Below are 7683 nucleotides of genomic sequence, written 5' to 3'. Positions count from 1 at the left end.
TAAAACAGCTCTAGACAATTTCATTTTTTTAAAGTGCAGCCTTGAAAACAGTAATAAATACATTTAAAAAATGTAATTAAAACATATGACTGTATATTTATAGTTCTAACATTCTTTTTTATATAAATAAAACATTTTAAATAAGTAGATTTCTCACAGAGTAACTTTTCTCTATTTGAGTAAGATTTGATTATGAGTATAAATACTTTTACTTAAGTAGTACTGTTGAGTACTTTGTTGAGTACTTTTTTGGTAGTGTTGTTAATATGCAGACCTGAAATGCTAATTTGGGATCTGATTAAATTGTATGAGATAGCTACAAATGCTGGAATGCTCCTTTGAGCTCTTGAGTAAAATGTCTTTCACCAGCAGGAGGAGCTGTTGAGTCTTAAGTTGAAAATGTAAATAACTTGGCTACTACTTAAAGAATCTTTTTAATGTCCCATTAGTCGTACAAGGTGCTCTAATTGTTCATATAAAGTGCAAGGGCGTAGGAATATGTTTACAATTGGGGGGGACACATGTCGGAAATCTGAGATTCGTAAATATTCAACAGAAACATATCTTAAGTACGCTACTTTAAAAAAAGGCTATTTAATCTTTTACTTTATTCCTTTATAAATGTGTTTGCAAAAATAATGCATTTAAAATTAACATAATGCATTTGTTCATAAGATGTGAGCATATCACCAAACAAAATGACTGGAGTCTTTTATTAAGCAAAGGGAGATGTCTTTCAAGGGCTTCAGCCCTTGGCATATTTAGTGTCCGCATACGCACTAGAAAATCAAAACAATTCAGTAGGCCACACAAGTGCAAAGTTTGATATGTTTTATTTTGTCAAACTTGCAATAATGGTCAAAAATGAATTTATATAGGTTGACTGACAGAGGGAGCTGACAGTGTGTTGAAGAATTATGGGCAGGGCGCTTTGAAGCATCTGGTTCAAAAACGCATTCTGAACCTTTGGTAGAAATCCATCTATCCTTCCATTTTCTGTACACCCTGTCCCTTAGTGGGGTCGGGAGGTGCTGGTGCGGGGTCCACCCTAGACAGGTGGCCAGTCTGTCCAGACCTTTGGTAGAAATGGCGCCTTTAATTCCAATTTGCAGTACAGAACAGAGAAAACTGCCGCTGCTAAGAATTAGAATTAATTCTCCCTGTGGTTAACTAACGATCAGGAGCACGGCAGGTATAACATCTGTCCATTTCGGCGAATCAAAACCATGCAAAAAATAAAAAATCCTCGTAAAACGCACGCCCAGACCGGGCTAATTTCAACACAAGTTGTGTTAGGTGACTGTTACTCACACTGACGTTTCTCTTTTTAAAAAATCTGAGTAAGTCCTACTGCTGTTTCAGCCTCTTAGTTGGTGGTGGCATTGTACTGAAATGAGATATAAAAAAATATATATAAAAAAAAAATTTTGGCTAGCGTGGCAAACGTCTAGAGAAAGTTAGCAGTTAAATATTGGATGAGTGATCAGCCCAAGACTACGGAAGAGGATTAGGGCCACTGGAAAAAAAAAAGTTAAGTGATTTTTACATTTTATTTCAGTTTAATACGGGAAAAAAGTCAGAATTCTGACTTTTATTTTCAGAATGAAGACTTTTTTTTTCTCAGAATTCTGACTTTTTTTCTCAGAATTTTGGATCTTAATGTAGATGGGCACCATGTAGGCAGAGATGTGGAGCACTCAGCTTCACTGACAAAGATGTGAGTTGTTTGAGAGAGCCAGTGACACATTGGTGGAAAATGACAGAATTAGGCAACTTTTTACGTGCCCGAGGGGTCCCCCCATTAATGGAGGAGCAGAAGGTCATTAAAACAAGAGATCTAGTCTCTAAAAGAGACATGGCTATGGCTTGATGCTAACATGTTTGTTGTTAGACATACTTTTGTTATATTACATTTGTGTTGTGTTTTCCAAATAGTGTAGAAAATTAATGGTGGGTTTATAATGTTTACCTTTTATGAGCAGGACAGGAAGAAGAGAAGTGTAGCATTACCTCCAACTAGTTAAACTCATAATTATGAAGTTATTCAACAAATTCCTCAAGTAAAAAAGTGCAACTTTTATTTTTTATTTATTTTTTTTTATACCAGATTTGTAGATTAATTTCAAAATTATGTATTCCTTCCAAATTTCCAAATCTGAAGAATTTTTTAAACCAATATCTACATTATTTAACATTTAGTTTGTTTTAGCAGTACTTCCTGTTATATTTCTTTATACGTATATTTTACATTTTCTCAGCAGATTTGAAATTGTGTGCTTGTGTAAACACAAGTAGTCAATCTTTACTCTAAACATATATTCTGGTTATTTTTTAGTTAGACCTTCTTGTTTTTATATATCTGTATAGTACCCCCCCCCCCCCCCCCCCCCACCCCCACCACCACCAAAAAAAACTGTAAATTGATTAGAAACATTAATCATCTGTCAGATTTCTGAGAAAAAAGGCAGATTTCTGAGATTAAAGTCAGAAATCTGAGAAAAAAGTCAGAATTCTGAGATTAAAGTCAGAATTCTGAGAAAAGTCAGAATTCTGACTTTTTCCCCCATGTTAAACTAAAAAAAATTAAAAATCAGTTAACTTTTTTCAGTGGCCCTAATCCTCTTCCTACAAGACTAAGATGACTAAACCAAAAAGATTCAGTTTCTATATATGAAAGTGAACTGACAACAAGACGTTATAAATAAGCAATATTCATAGCAGCATTCCCGACAGACCATTTTACCTCATTCACAAGTTTCTGACTTTCTGTATCGCTGTTTCCCTCTGAGTGCTCAAACACTCAACAGTTCACAGAGGGGAGGGGGAGTACAGTGACGTAACGCTATGCTGCGCCTTCAAAATAAAAGCACGATAGTTAAAAAATTGTCAAAATCTAATATTTTGCAGTACAATTTTTGGGGGGGACATATCCACCTGGCTTTTATATTGGGGGGGACATGTCCCCCCCGTCCCCCCCGCTTCCTACGCCGCTGTAAAGTGTATATTATTTTATATAAATGGACTGTGATTTGAGTTTATATCAATATTATCACTTATTTTCCTTTTATTCTTTGCATGGTTCTCGCTTTTGGTGTAATTCTTCAAGTGTGAATAATGAATTAGAAACCTGTATTATAAACACAGCATTATTATTATTAATTTATTTTTTTAGTATTTGTATTATAATATTATGCTGCTCTTCAATGTGCGAACTGTTTAATTTCATAGTGATATTTCACGTCCAGAGGAAAATCCAATCAATCAACTTTTATTGACATTTCTTTTTTATAAGCAACCTTCAATCTTAACACACTCATATGCCTTGTTGTTGTTTTTAACCTTATATAGTATTATTTCTTTTTGTTTTGGATACTATTCAAAACACTTTTATTGTTTAGATAAATTCGTATATTTTGCTCAATGTGATTACCTGTTATGAACAATTTGATTGAATTACCGATTAAATATTAAAGGTTAAATAATTGATAATTGAATTAACGATTTGATTAAATTACAGAAAATACGCAGTGAAATAACTGCTTTATGTAAAAAAAAAAAAATTGCTGTCAGAAGTGGGATTCGAACCCACGCCTCCAATCGGAGACCAGAAGTCCCGCTTCACAGGAAGGTACAATCCTTGAGTCTGGCGCCTTAGACCGCTCGGCCATCCTGACAACTCCGCCTACTGATGTGAAAAATGGTTATTAGTTCCTCACACAACACGACACTGCGAAGTCATTCATATATTCATCCATCTTTGACTTTCTAGGGGTCTAAATTCAGCTGAATCCGACTAGGGACATGAACACTTACGTACTACCTCGTTGTGTTAAGGGCTTAAGGGGGTAACCCGCAACAAGGGCACACAAAAGAATCGACAACGCATTGCCTGTCGCGGCGCAAAAATTACGGGCGCCATCTTGGGGAGGTCGACCTGCTACCCTAACCGAAGTACACTTCGCTGCAGCAAACAGAAAGGGGCGGGGACGGACCACTGTCAGTCTCATACCTTATATGGAAATGGGACCATTTCATTCCGGAACTGACGGGGGCGCTAGTGACACTATTTCCTGTACCGACCGTTTCATAATAATTATAATAATAACGTATTTTATTTGACAACGCCTTTCAAAACACCCAAGAACACTTTCAACATTAAAAATACTAATTAAACAGTAAAGAAATGGCTACAAAACGTGATATGTCACGTGGTATGTCTGTCACGTGGTATGTCCCTTTTTTATTTTGAAATCTTTATTTAAAATTATATTAGTAACAAACAATCTAAAATAAGCAACAATAAGGAATCATTATGGAGAAATAAAATCAATATTTTGGAGACAAATGTACATTACATTAAGAGCACATTTATCCATCCATTAATTTTTATGAATTATCCTCAAGTGGGGTCATGAAGGCTGCTGACCCTGGACAGATCCCCAGTCCATCGCTGATTAAGAAAACAGATATAAACAAATACATGCTGGTGCTGAAGTTCAAATAATATATTTTGATGTTGTGAACGGTACTCTTAAAATAAATAAGTTAAAATCTAAAATATAATAGCCTTTGGCTTATTTAATAAGAACTAGATGGAAAAGAGGTTTGGTCTGTAAAACATTTAGTCGACAATTTTGGCCAACTTAGTACGTCCATTCACGGTGCACTTTTGTTGTTTATTTGCCAAATATTTTTTCTTATTATTCTCATTGTGAATATAATTTACAAACAAACCAAAGACCTTTTGAACTTTTAACAAGTGCCTTTCGTTAACTAGAATATACTTGGTTGCAGGTGACCTGGCTCAATTATTATCATTATTGACCATAATGTCTCCTATAAGGACTCCAGCTCAACTAGTAAACTGGCTGGTGTCCCACTATTCCATTTAGAAATACCATATTAATTTTATCAATTGCAATAAATTCATGAACTGCACTCCAAAAACATGAATAAAACATGAAAACATAAAGTGATTAATTAAAACCTTAAATGTAGCTTCAACCTGGAAAGACTCGCACAGAAAGTAGGTTTTAGAAAGTTCATTTGACAATAATCTTCAACTTTCTGATCCCGGCAGTAGACACTGTACTGGTAACCACCAGAGAGAATGATCTTTTTTCTACATGAAAACCTTTTTGAATAAAGTCTGTCTTCATCTCACCTGCTCAGCCAATCACCTGCTCAGGTGCCTCCCTCCCAGCCTAACGGCGCCGGTCTCAAGTCCTTCACCCTTCATAAAGTCCAGCTTGATGTGTGCAACTGCTCCTCACCTGAGCTTCCATCACCTCCACCCTGATTACACCTTCGTTTTGCTCGTTTAATCTTATGTTTGTATCTGAACAATGTTTCTGCAACTTATTTTTTATTACATAAAACAAGTTGATTCTAACTGTTAAAACATAAACTTGTCTGTATGTCAGGTTTGTAAAGAAAGTTTGTATTGATTCCAGTCATTGTTCAAAAATGTATAGGAAACATTGTATATTGCAAGTTATTAGCTTTGCTTGCATTTAAAATTTTCCAACAAGATTTTCCAATTGTTAAACAACGCTGTAACAATAGATTTACAACTACTTTATTGGTTCTACTGTTTCTCCAACAAATTACAGCCACAATGTAACTTTGTGGAAACGACACCATTTCTATGAAAACTAAATGATGTAAATCAACTGAGCTACAACAAAAGGAACTCTAAAAAATGTAAATAATATTGAAAGAACACATTATGAAAAAGGAGGACTGCACAAGTCAAAAGGTAAATATTCTTTATCAGAAACGATTTCAAATGGCATGTCACAAAAAAACTAACAATATGTGACAGATTGTGGAAAGCAACTTTTATTTTCTTTTAATTCAATGTTGGCACTCAGGGCAAAGTCCAGGTATGCCATCACAGTAGTAACGAGGGTACTCTCCTCTCCTCTGCATCTGAAAAAAAAAACAAAAAAACAAAAACAAAATAAAAAACAGGTGCATTGCAAGACTGTCATACAGGAAGAATGGATGATACATATGATTATGAATGAATCCTACCTGTAAGATTGGCGGTATCCTTTCTACCTGCATGGTGAAGAGCATTAAACAATAATTAATACTTTATATCTCTCAGTATCTTATCCTTTCATCTCTAATGATATAAAAAAAGTTGTCCAAATAATGAATTCAAATAAAAAAAAAATCATTTAGGGTTTTAGTCTCATTTGCACATAAAGATACACAAATCAAAATTACTAGTTATGTGTAAATTTAAAAATGAACCTTGATTTGTGCCTTGGCTCCTTTGGCATAGGTGTGGTCATCAGCACACAGAGTCTGTAAAAATACAGATATGTTCTAAGTGAAAGATGAATGCAAGTCCAAATAACATCAAAACTGATTCAACCCTTTTAATTCTTCTATCCTGATTTTCTTTCAGACTTAAAAAAAATAAGCATAGAACAAAAGTACACTGTGAATGGACATAATACAAATTCTATGACTTAAAACAACAAAGTGATGAATTTTAGCTACAGCTTACCTCACATTTTGCCCTCTCATCAACTTTTTTCCGCTTTCTCTCCTTTTGTAGTTCTTCTCTGGACCTTTTAAAAAGGACAAATTGAAGGTTTTCTTAAAAAACTGAATCTAGAAAAGCGTATTAATTTACTATGTGAAACAAATTTTAAGAAGGTAAAATTACCTTTTGTTGATTTTGTGGGTTTTGCATTATGGATCGTGTGCCGAACACCAGTGCAAAAACTTTTCAAACTTCTTTCTTTCTTCTTCCTTTCCTCTTAACCCCGCATCTTTAAGGCATTTATACTAGTGATTATGAAAATAGCGCCCCCTTCATTTCCGGAATGCAATAGTCCCATTTCCAAATAAGGTATGGGACTGACGGAAAGGTCCGTCCCCGCCCCTTTCTGTTTGCTGCAGCGAGGTCCTTCTCCCCTAACCTGCTGAGCAGAAGAAGCACTTTGCAGCGTATTATTGTGTGAATCCACGGACTGTTTACATCAATGATCGAGAGATAACTTTGTGAAGGCATCTGAGCTTTGTAAGACATTACTGAATAAACTACATATAACCTGAGACCAGCGGCGTAGGAAGCGGGGGGGACGGGGGGGACATGTCCCCCCCAATATAAAAGCCAGGTGGATATGTCCCCCCCAAAAATTGTACCGCAAAATATTAGATTTTGACAATTTTTTAACTATCGTGCTTTTATTTTGAAGGCGCAGCATAGCGTTACGTCACTGTACTCCCCCTCCCCTCTGTGAACTGTTGAGTGTTTGAGCACTCAGAGGGAAACAGCGATACAGAAAGTCAGAAACTTGTGAATGAGGTAAAATGGTCTGTCGGGAATGCTGCTATGAATATTGCTTATTTATAACGTCTTGTTGTCAGTTCACTTTCATATATAGAAACTGAATCTTTTTGGTTTAGTCATCTTAGTCTTGTAGGAAGAGGATTAGGGCCACTGAAAAAAGTTAACTGATTTTTAATTTTTTTTAGTTTAACATGGGGGAAAAAGTCAGAATTCTGACTTTTCTCAGAATTCTGACTTTAATCTCAGAATTCTGACTTTTTTCTCAGATTTCTGACTTTAATCTCAGAAATCTGCCTTTTTTCTCAGAAATCTGACAGATGATTAATGTTTCTAATCAATTTACAGTTTTTTTTTGGTGGTGGTGGGGGGGG

The 7683-nt window shown here is 35.4% G+C and overlaps 1 long non-coding RNA gene and 1 other non-coding gene across 2 annotated transcripts; both read right to left on the bottom strand.

The window, feature by feature from the left end:
- Positions 1–3564: 3564 nt before the first annotated feature.
- trnal-caa lies at positions 3565–3674 on the bottom strand. Its single transcript has 2 exons — positions 3637–3674; positions 3565–3610 (listed from the first exon to the last, which is right to left on the bottom strand). It is a non-coding gene; the product is annotated as a tRNA-Leu (tRNA).
- A 2585-nt stretch (positions 3675–6259) lies between these two features.
- Positions 6260–6914, bottom strand: LOC119791405. The gene is made up of 3 exons (XR_005281854.1): positions 6683–6914; positions 6521–6584; positions 6260–6315 (listed from the first exon to the last, which is right to left on the bottom strand). It is a non-coding gene; the product is annotated as an uncharacterized LOC119791405 (long non-coding RNA).
- Positions 6915–7683: the final 769 nt, after the last annotated feature.

This window comes from Cyprinodon tularosa, unplaced genomic scaffold (genome assembly GCF_016077235.1).
Source record: "Cyprinodon tularosa strain WSP-4 unplaced genomic scaffold, ASM1607723v1 ctg388, whole genome shotgun sequence".
NCBI lineage: Eukaryota > Metazoa > Chordata > Actinopteri > Cyprinodontiformes > Cyprinodontidae > Cyprinodon > Cyprinodon tularosa.
This window is presented reverse-complemented; position numbering and strand designations above follow the sequence as displayed.